A 9,294-nucleotide genomic window follows, 5' to 3' on the forward strand; every position below is an offset into this window, starting at 1 on the left:
TGTCCCCCCTCGGGAGTCCCCTGACCTACCTCTTCGTCCTATAAATTCACATATATTCTAAAACCCTCAGGGGGAGCCACGAAAATACTTTTCCACCGCCGCAACCTTCTGTACCCGTGAGATCCCATCTCGGGGCCTTTTCCGATGATCTACCGGAGGGGGATTCGATCACGGAGGGCTTTTACATCAACCCTATTGCCCTTCCGATGAAGCGTGAGTAGTTTACCTCAGGCCTACGGGTCCATAGCTAGTATCTAGATGGCTTCTTCTCTCTCTCTGATTCTCAATACAATGTTCTCCTTGATGTTCTTGGAGATCTATCCGATGTAATCTTCTTTTGCGGTGTGTTTGTCGAGATCCGATGAATTGTGGATTTATGATCAGATTATCTATGAATATTATTTGAATCTTCTCTAAATTCTTATATGCATGATTTGATATCTGTGTATTTCTCATCGAATTATCGGTTTGGTTTGGCCAACTGGATTGGTATTTCATGCAATGGGAGAGGTGCTCAGTTTTGGGTTCAATCTAGCGTGATTTCACCCAGTGATAAAGTAGGGGTAGAGAGACACATATTGTATTGTTGCCATCAAAGATAAAAGGTGGGTTTTTCATCATATTGCTTGAGTTCATCCCTCTACATCATGTCATCTTACTTAAGGCGTTACTCCATTCTTTATGAACTTAATACTCTAGATGCATGTTGGATAGCGGTCGATGTGTGGAGTAATAGTAGTAGATGCAGGCAGGAGTCGGTCTACTTGACACGGACGTGATGCCTATATGCATAATCATTGCCTTGGATATCGTCATAACTTTGCGCTTTTCTATCAATTGCTCGACAGTAATTTTTTCACCCACCGTATTATTTGCCTTCATGAGAGAAGCCACTACTGAAACCTATGGCCCCCGGGTCTATTTTATATCATATTTGTTTCCGATCTACTACTTTGCAATCTTCTATTTTCAGATCTATAAACCAAAAAACCCAAAAATATTAGTTATCTTTTATTTAGTTTTATCTATCTCTATCAGATCTCACCTTTGCAATTGACCGAGAAGGGATTCACAACCCCTTTATCGCGTTGGGTGCAAGTGTTTGATTGTTTGTGCAGGTGCATAGATTGGGGACTTGCATGTACGTCCTACTGGATTGATACCTTTGTTCTCTAACTGAGGAAAATACTTATCTCTACTTTGCTGCATCACCCTTTCCTCTTCAAGGAAAAAACCAACACAAGCTCAAGAAGTAGCAGAAGAATTTCTGGCGTCGTTGCCGGGGAGGTCTACATCAAGCCTACCAAATACCCATCATAAACTCTCATCTCTTGCATTACATTATTTTCCATTTGCCTCTTGTTTTCCTCTCCCCCACTTCTAAAATGATTTTCAGAAAAACACAAAAATATTTGCCTTCTTTCCGTATGCCTTTTCGCTCGTTTGCTATCTTTGCTTGTGTTGCCATGTGCCTTCTATTTGCTTGCTAAAAATCTATTGATATGGATCCACTTAAGGTTTCTACTTGGATCATCTTCGATCCATATGTGCTCGTATTGAAACCCCAACTAGTTTAGTTGAGGAAAAATCTTTAGATGAGGATGCTCATTTTGTGCGTCACCATTTGTCTGAAAAGGGAGACTCTTATGGAATCAAATAAATTGTTTGCTATGTTATGCTTGGAATCTTTGTGAACTTTGTGATTTTACTTGTTGCTCTAAGAATCCTAAAAAACACCTTCCCTACCTATGTGAGTTTAATGATAATGAAATCGTATCTTCGTATGAAAAGGTGTCACAGCCCTAGAGTTTGCTTGTAACTAGTGGCATTGCATCAATACATCATGTTTAAATTTCATGAAACTTGAAATGGGGATTGTTGAAACCCTAGCACCAAATGAATTCAACTAGGTTCAATAAAAACATTTTCAATGAACCCAAAGTGCCTCAAGAAAAGTTCATGATTTTTGGTTAAGGTAGAAACCTCTGCCAAAAATGATGAATATATTTCTAGGACATTTTTGGATTTTTGAATTAACTCATATTGTATTTGACTTGGGATTATAAATTCCTATAAATACATTTATAACTCCAATCATTCTGAAAAAATATTGTGGGGCTTTGGGCTAGTCCATATTGCATCCACAAATAATTTCAGAAGCAACAAAAATGGTTTAGTATTATTACTAAATCAAAACAGAGCAAAATAAATAGAAAACAGGAAGAAAATAGGAAAAGAGAGAAACTTACCTGGCGCTCACCTGTAGCTTACCGGCCCAGCCCACCTGGCACTGCCAGTCATCTCCCTCCTCACGCCAGGAGGACAGGAGCGCGTGGCCGCGGTGCGCTGGCACGCGCCTGGCCACCTCCTGCTTGCCGCCGAACGCCTAGCGCTGGCTACGGACGCCATGCACTCTCCCGCGCGACCCTTGACCGCCTGCTCGTCCCCATCCCCTCTCTGACTCTCTCTCCCGTGACCGACCGTACGCACCCGAGACCGCCGACGAGAACCACCACGGCCACAGCTACCCCCTCGCCCCTCTGTTGTGCCCACGAGCTCCGCGTCGTCTTCCTCGTCATCTCCACCGAGCCAAGTCAGCCGGGACGCTCCATAGCATCGTCATAGCCGCCGTCTTCAACCTCGGGAGCCGGTCACCACCGACGTCGATTGGCCGTCCCCGAGCAAGCCGAGCCCCTCTTCGTGATCATTGTGAGCTATGCCGTCGTTTCCCCCTAACCCCGCGGCCTAGCGCTCGCTGTAGCTGCATTTTTCGTTGATGCTCGAAGCACGCCGCCGCACGAGCCCGTCGCCGACGAGGCTCCGGTGGCCATTTGGTCCCGTGCGTGCCTCCGTTGGGTTCGTGAGCTCTCGTAGATCACGTAGGTACGAAACGCTGGTCCTCCCGCGCGCCGTGTCATCGATTCCGTCAACGCCAGAGCTCCGGCCACCGCCCAACTCGCTGCTGCCGCCACTACAGACCACCTCGTGCCCTCTCACAGCCACCGCTGGATGCGCACGAGCCCCAGCTCGCCGTAGAACCCAACCGTGTCGCAAGCCATGCCCTGTAGGCGAAACCCGAGGTGCCCCGCCGCGTCTAGCCTCGGCGGCGTTGAGTCACCGGCAGGTTTGACCGAGTTGACCAGGGTTTGACCCCCCTGGGTCATTAACATGTGGGCCTAAGGCCCTGCTAATTTAGTTTAGATGCTAATTAAATTTTAGCTAACCCACTGACTCGCTGACTGTGGGCCCCAGCCCTTCTAATTACTTTAGTTAGGATTTAACTAAACCCTGGTTAGCACTGAGTCAATGACAGGTGGGCCACACCTGTCAGGTTTGACCTGGACGGTCCTGTTGACCAGCTGATGCAGCATGACTTAATGCTGACGCAGTAAAGTTTTCTGGAATTAAAATAAATTAGAAATGATTTATAAATTTCAGAAAATACCCCAAACTTCTAAAAATCATACAAATTCAATCGTAGCTCAGAATGAAATGATTTGTATATGAAAAATTATCAGGAAAATCCAAAGAATCTGTTTATGGCATCTCCATGCATGTTTGAACAACTTACAGCCACTGTATATGACAATTTGACTAAATGGCATTTGAAATGTCTTATATGGAGTTTGAATTTGAAACTTTGGTTCAAGCCAACTTCATTTAATCTGGTTGCTAGTTGCATTAGCTCAATCAATAGCATATTGCCATGTCATGATCATGCATCATGTTGTTGCATCACATTGATTGTGTTCCCTCTTGTTTGTCGGTGTTGTTCCCCCTCGGTAGACGTTGTTCCGACGTTGTGATCGTTGACACTAATGAAGACTCAATGCTATCTTCAGAAGTGCCAGGCAAGCAAAACCCCCTTGTTCATTCCGATACAATCCCACTCTCTTGCTCCTGCTCTCTTTTACTGCATTAGGACAACAACGATTCGACTGTTACATGCTGCGGTAGTTGAACCCCTTTCCTCTGCATGACCTCTCATAGCCACAGTAAATAGATGAAACCCACTAGCATGAGTAGGAGTTATTTGAGCCCTAATGTGCCTACTCATTCATGCTTGTTTGTCATGCCTGCTATTGCTTAGAGTTATGTCAGGTCTGATTCATCGGGGATGAATTGGAATGTGGTGAACATGTCCTACTATTGAGAGCTAAGTGTGTGAACACGATTTCGTAAAGGTAGCGGTGAGAGGCCATGTAGGAGTACATGGTGGGTTGTCTCATTGAAACCGTCCTCAGGAACCGAGTTCTGTGTTTGTGATCCATGAACAGTTACTACCACACATTGGGTTCCGGTAACTCGACCCCTCTCGACTTATTAACCAACTTGATCTCTGTCCAGGAGTTGCAACTAGTTTCTGGTGTTTGTAGGTAGTGTTAGTAGTCTACCAAGTGGCACCCGGTACAGGTGGGCTTGGGACAGACTAGGCACAGTGGCACGGTGTACCAAGTGGCACCCGGATGGTGGGCTTGGGAACCCTGCTCACATCGCTTGGGGCCGTGAGCGACACCCCGGTCGGATCTCCTTGCGGATGGAACCCGAATAGGCGATAAACCTGGACTAGAGACTTGTGTGGTTAGTCAGGTCGTGGCCGACTCCCTCGCCAGGCTTCCGCTTGAAGGTTGCCGAGATACATGACGTGTACATGGTGGTAAGTGGCGAGAGCGTGTGTGAAGAAATACACCCATGCAGGGTTATAAATGATCTATTCGAATAGCCGTGTCCGCGGTAAAGGACTTCTGGGTTGCCTATACAGTTCATAGACAAGTGAAAGTGGATACTCTAAAATGCGCAAGATAAGCATGAGTGCTATGGATGGTGTTCTCGTAGGGAGACGGGAGCGGATCCATAGTGGTGTATTGGTATGGTGAATTTGTGGACTCGTGTGCGCCACCTCAAAAGAGTTACTTGCAGTCGTAGTTTAGGATAGCCACCGAGTCAAAGCTGGCTTGGTGCAGTTAAACTCCACCACCCCTTTGTTGATACCGATGCATATGTAGATAGTTCTGATGTAAGTCTTGCTGGGTACATTTGTACTCACGTTTGCCTATTTTATGTTTTCCAGAGAGACGTTAGTCTCGCTAGTAGTTCCGTGTGGACTTCGACGTTTAGCTTGATACCTCAGCTACGATCTTGTGCCCTCGGCAGGATCTGGTAGATAGTCAGGCTTCTCAGCCTTTTTCATTTGTAGATGTCTGTACTCAGACATGTTAAGCTTCCGCATGTGCTTTGACTTGTATGCTCTGAATGTTGGGTCATGAGACCCATGTTTGTAATATCTCGCTCCTCGGAGCCTAATGAATAAATACTTTGAGTCGTAGAGTTTTGTTGTGATGCCATGTTGTATTTACACATATCGAGCATATTGTGTGTATGATTGAAATGCTTGGTATGTGTGGGATCCGACAACCTAGTTGTTTATCCTTGGTAGCCTCTCTTATGGGGAAATGTAGTCTTGTGCTTCCATGAGCCATAGTAGTCCGCTACAGCCCGGTTCACCGGAGTCCTGCTAGCCCAGCACTACTGCTCCGGAACACTTAACTGGCCGGCATGTGATTCACTTCATTCCTGTGTCTGTCCCTTCGGGGAAATGTCATGCGGTGACATCCGGAGTCCTGCCTAGCCTGCTACAGCCCGGTTCACCAAAGTCCTGTTAGCCCAGTGCTACAGCCCGGATTCGCACGCTGCTGACCGACATGCTCGATGTTGATTCATGTATGCCTGTCCCCGTAAGTTAGTGCCACTTTGGGTTCATGACTAGTCATGTCGGCCCGGGTTCTCTGTCATATGGATGCTAGCGACACTATCATATACGTGAGCCAAAAGGCGCAAACGGTCCCGGGCCATGGTAAGGCGACACCCGTGGGAATACCGTGCGTGAGGCCGCAAAGTGATATGAGGTGTTACCGGCTAGATCGATGTGACTTGGAATCGGGGTCCTGACAGCTTTGGTATCAGAGCCTGACTGCCTGTAGGATTACCAAGCAAACTAGTCGAAGTTGAGTCTAGAAATTCTTTAGTTATGTAAGGGAATTGATTGTGGAAGGGAATGTAAGGCTCTTTTTACTCCTTTACCTTATGCCCTTCTGATCTGAGTCAACCTCTTCTTTTCTGCGGGGATTAATAACTAGGCTTCTCATGTTTCTATCAGGATCACGTGTTACTAATCCGTAGAATCTTAGGATTGATGGTTCCAGGCCTCAATTCAGTCTCTACTACTTTTAGTATGTTGTCAGTTGAACCAGAGCCTTGATATGATGTTGTTGAGTGACTATGCAAATCCTTGTGAATGTCGCAAATCTTTTTCTGAGCATTTACAGCCGTTATGCTGTCCGAGTCATCCCAGGTTTCTAAATAGTCTGATGCATTTGAAATCCTTTCCTTCCGTTCTCGATGTTCTTTTGGTCAGAATAAGCACACTAACCAGTGAGTTGAGGTACTCTGTTGCCTCGACATATATGTTGAAGCTATTATTATGACCCTAGGTGTCTTAGAGAACCACCTAGTAATCCGACCTTGCTTTATATTCCTAGTGTGATGATTCTAGCCACCATTCTCGAAAGCATCTCATGATGTTATTTAGTTAGTAGGTATTCTATTTCTGGGTCCTTGAACCCAAGATTCACTCCACCTACCTCCTGTTGATAGTGTTTGCTCATTCCTTTAGGATATTAGTAACCTTTGTGATAGTCCTCAAGGTCCGCGGTATATCATTCTTCCAATACCATGAACCATCATGGCAAAAGTTCTCCTAAACCAAAGGATCATCAATGAGAGTGCTCTTGATGAGTTCTCCATTCTAAATTGTGACTCTGCCAGTTCTACCTTTCTGCACGGGTTATCTGGAAGAAATGTTGAGCTTTGCTTGACATACTAATCTATGCATTCGCAACTCAGAAAATCATATATTCCTTGAGTTGTCCCTCTTCAGTTGTATTCTGACCTCCATCTATCAATTGATAGTCAGGAGTAGTTGTGCATCTGTGTTATCGATGCCTATTATTCTTGTGGTCCGTCAAGCGATTCTATTCCGGAATGACTAGGAGAAACAAACTCCGGTACCTTATCCATTTCTTGGATTGGGTGAAAGCAGTTGTATTCCGCAGATCAAATGCCAACCCAGCTTTTGATTCGGTTCTACCCTGAAGTATTACCGTCTTATGTCAAGAATGTCATGAGAATTGCACAACCTCTTATGAATTCTTGACGCAGTGATACTTCTTGCCATCATTATTCATTCCTCGGTTCCCATGTTGTAGTAACCGAAATACCGATAAGGGAATCGTAATGTGTGCAATCAAGACTCCTAGCAACCCCGTTGCTTGGTAGTTAATGGACAATAATCTCATTCTTAGCGTGTTGGTTGTTGAATCATCACCTTAAGATTGATCGTGCTACCTAGTCCTTATTTCCGGTGCACTCTTCGATCAATGAGTTAGGATTGTGTCAATCCCTCGCTCTTTTGATCATATCATCTTGCCTCGAAAGCAAGATTGCTCCCGAGCTTAATAACATTTCGGTGGTTCGTGATTTTCCGAATGTCTTCTCGGAAGTGTTACCAGGTTGTCACCTGACCGCTATGTTGAGTTCGTGATCAAGTTGGTTTCTGACAACTCTCTTCATGCTAACTCATGAAGCATATGTTTGTATGAAAGAAGTGACTTCCTCTAATTCATGTGCAGTTGATGCAAGTTGCCGCCGTGAATTTGAGAAAGTTTCTGTTGCTTCCTCTGGAATCATCCCAAGTCAGTCATGCATATGTGCGAAGTATTCTGTGGTCTGGAGACTTGCAACCTTCATTCCATATGTATTCCTAGCATAGCAAGCCACTGATTGAGGTGTTCAAGGAGAAGAAGTTCCTTCTTAAGAGCATGCCTTATGCAAGGACTTCGATATCCTCGATGATGGTTCCCAACCAGAACTCGGTAGTGTTTTGTGGTAGGATTCTTTGTGCTCACGCTTGTCTTGTACAGTGTGTTCACATGTATCCTGCAACCTAGCTCATGTTTTGGAGCTAGCTACCGTAGTTCATTTCCTGAGAATCTCGCAACGTCATCTCGTCGGTTTGTGTTGGAAATTTTCTTTGACAGACATGCTGTCTGCAATATCCTGTTACCAACCAGATCTGAATCTCAGGCAGATATGATGGTTGGAACTTTTCCAAGATCTATGATGTAGGTTCTGGCTAGGTTGATGTTTTCGCCGAAACACCTAGTTGGAAGACCTATTATTGTAGTATCTTGATTGAGCAAGTTGACCATCTTCTCCATGAGGATCTCGAGTGACTTATTATAGAAGTTGTTCCTTATGTATCCTTTGTATTCCGAAGTCCGACCTTTACTTGATGGCCATGTCGATGCTTTTAAACATGATCGTGGTACCAAGAACGTCAAGGAGAACATTAGAAGCGGAGTGCTAAATGTCTCTCGGTCGATCCTCCAGATTTTGTTTCCTTGGCATTGTCAAGGTAAAATCTGAGAAAGTGTTGTCTTCATTTGTATCTGCATCCTCCATCGCTATTCGTCGTGGTAGTTGGAACTGTTGCCAAGATCTTTGGCATAGATGTTGGTAAAACCCCTGAGGAATATGGAAATGCTCAAGTTCTTGAGAGCAAGCTCAGACACTAGGTTATATCTTCGGTATCAGTCAGATTGTGCCTTCCATTTGCCGATTGTTCTATAACCATAGTTCCATTCCAAAACTGAGTATGCCATTCTTTTGAATTCTTTCAAACGATCATTTGTAAATTGCCTTAGGCTAGTATGAAGAGTTTCAATGATCTATGGATCAAAAGTAATTCTTTTTGCCACTTAAGGGAACAATCCAACAAGTCACCTTCTGTAAGGTGCCCCGCTGTGGTATTAAGGGCAATATATCTCCTCGCTACTCTGAAACTAGTGCACCATCTTATTCAAGCATGGAATTGTTGCTTACCAATTTGAACCTTCGTCATCTGTTCCTCTCAACCTCCTCCCTATGTATGTTTTGTGTCTCAGCTCAAGAGATGTTGTTATGTCTCATTCCATGAATTGATCGTGAGTTGCTTGATCTTCGAGAAGACCGAATCCTATAGAGTTTATTTCTGTCGTCTTGGATGAAATCTCGAAAGCAAAGATGTCAAGATCAAGATCATGATCGAATCAACGTTCTTATGAAGTGCAAGTTGGATCATGAAGATCAAGTTAGCTTTGTATCCCCTCTGTCTCCTTACCTCACATCTTGAATCTCGGGACGAGATTCTTGTTTAGTGGGGGTGAGTTGTCACAGCCCTAGAGTTTGCTTGTAACT

This window comes from Aegilops tauschii, chromosome 4 (assembly GCF_002575655.3).
Source record: "Aegilops tauschii subsp. strangulata cultivar AL8/78 chromosome 4, Aet v6.0, whole genome shotgun sequence".
Classification (NCBI taxonomy): Eukaryota; Viridiplantae; Streptophyta; class Magnoliopsida; order Poales; family Poaceae; genus Aegilops; species Aegilops tauschii.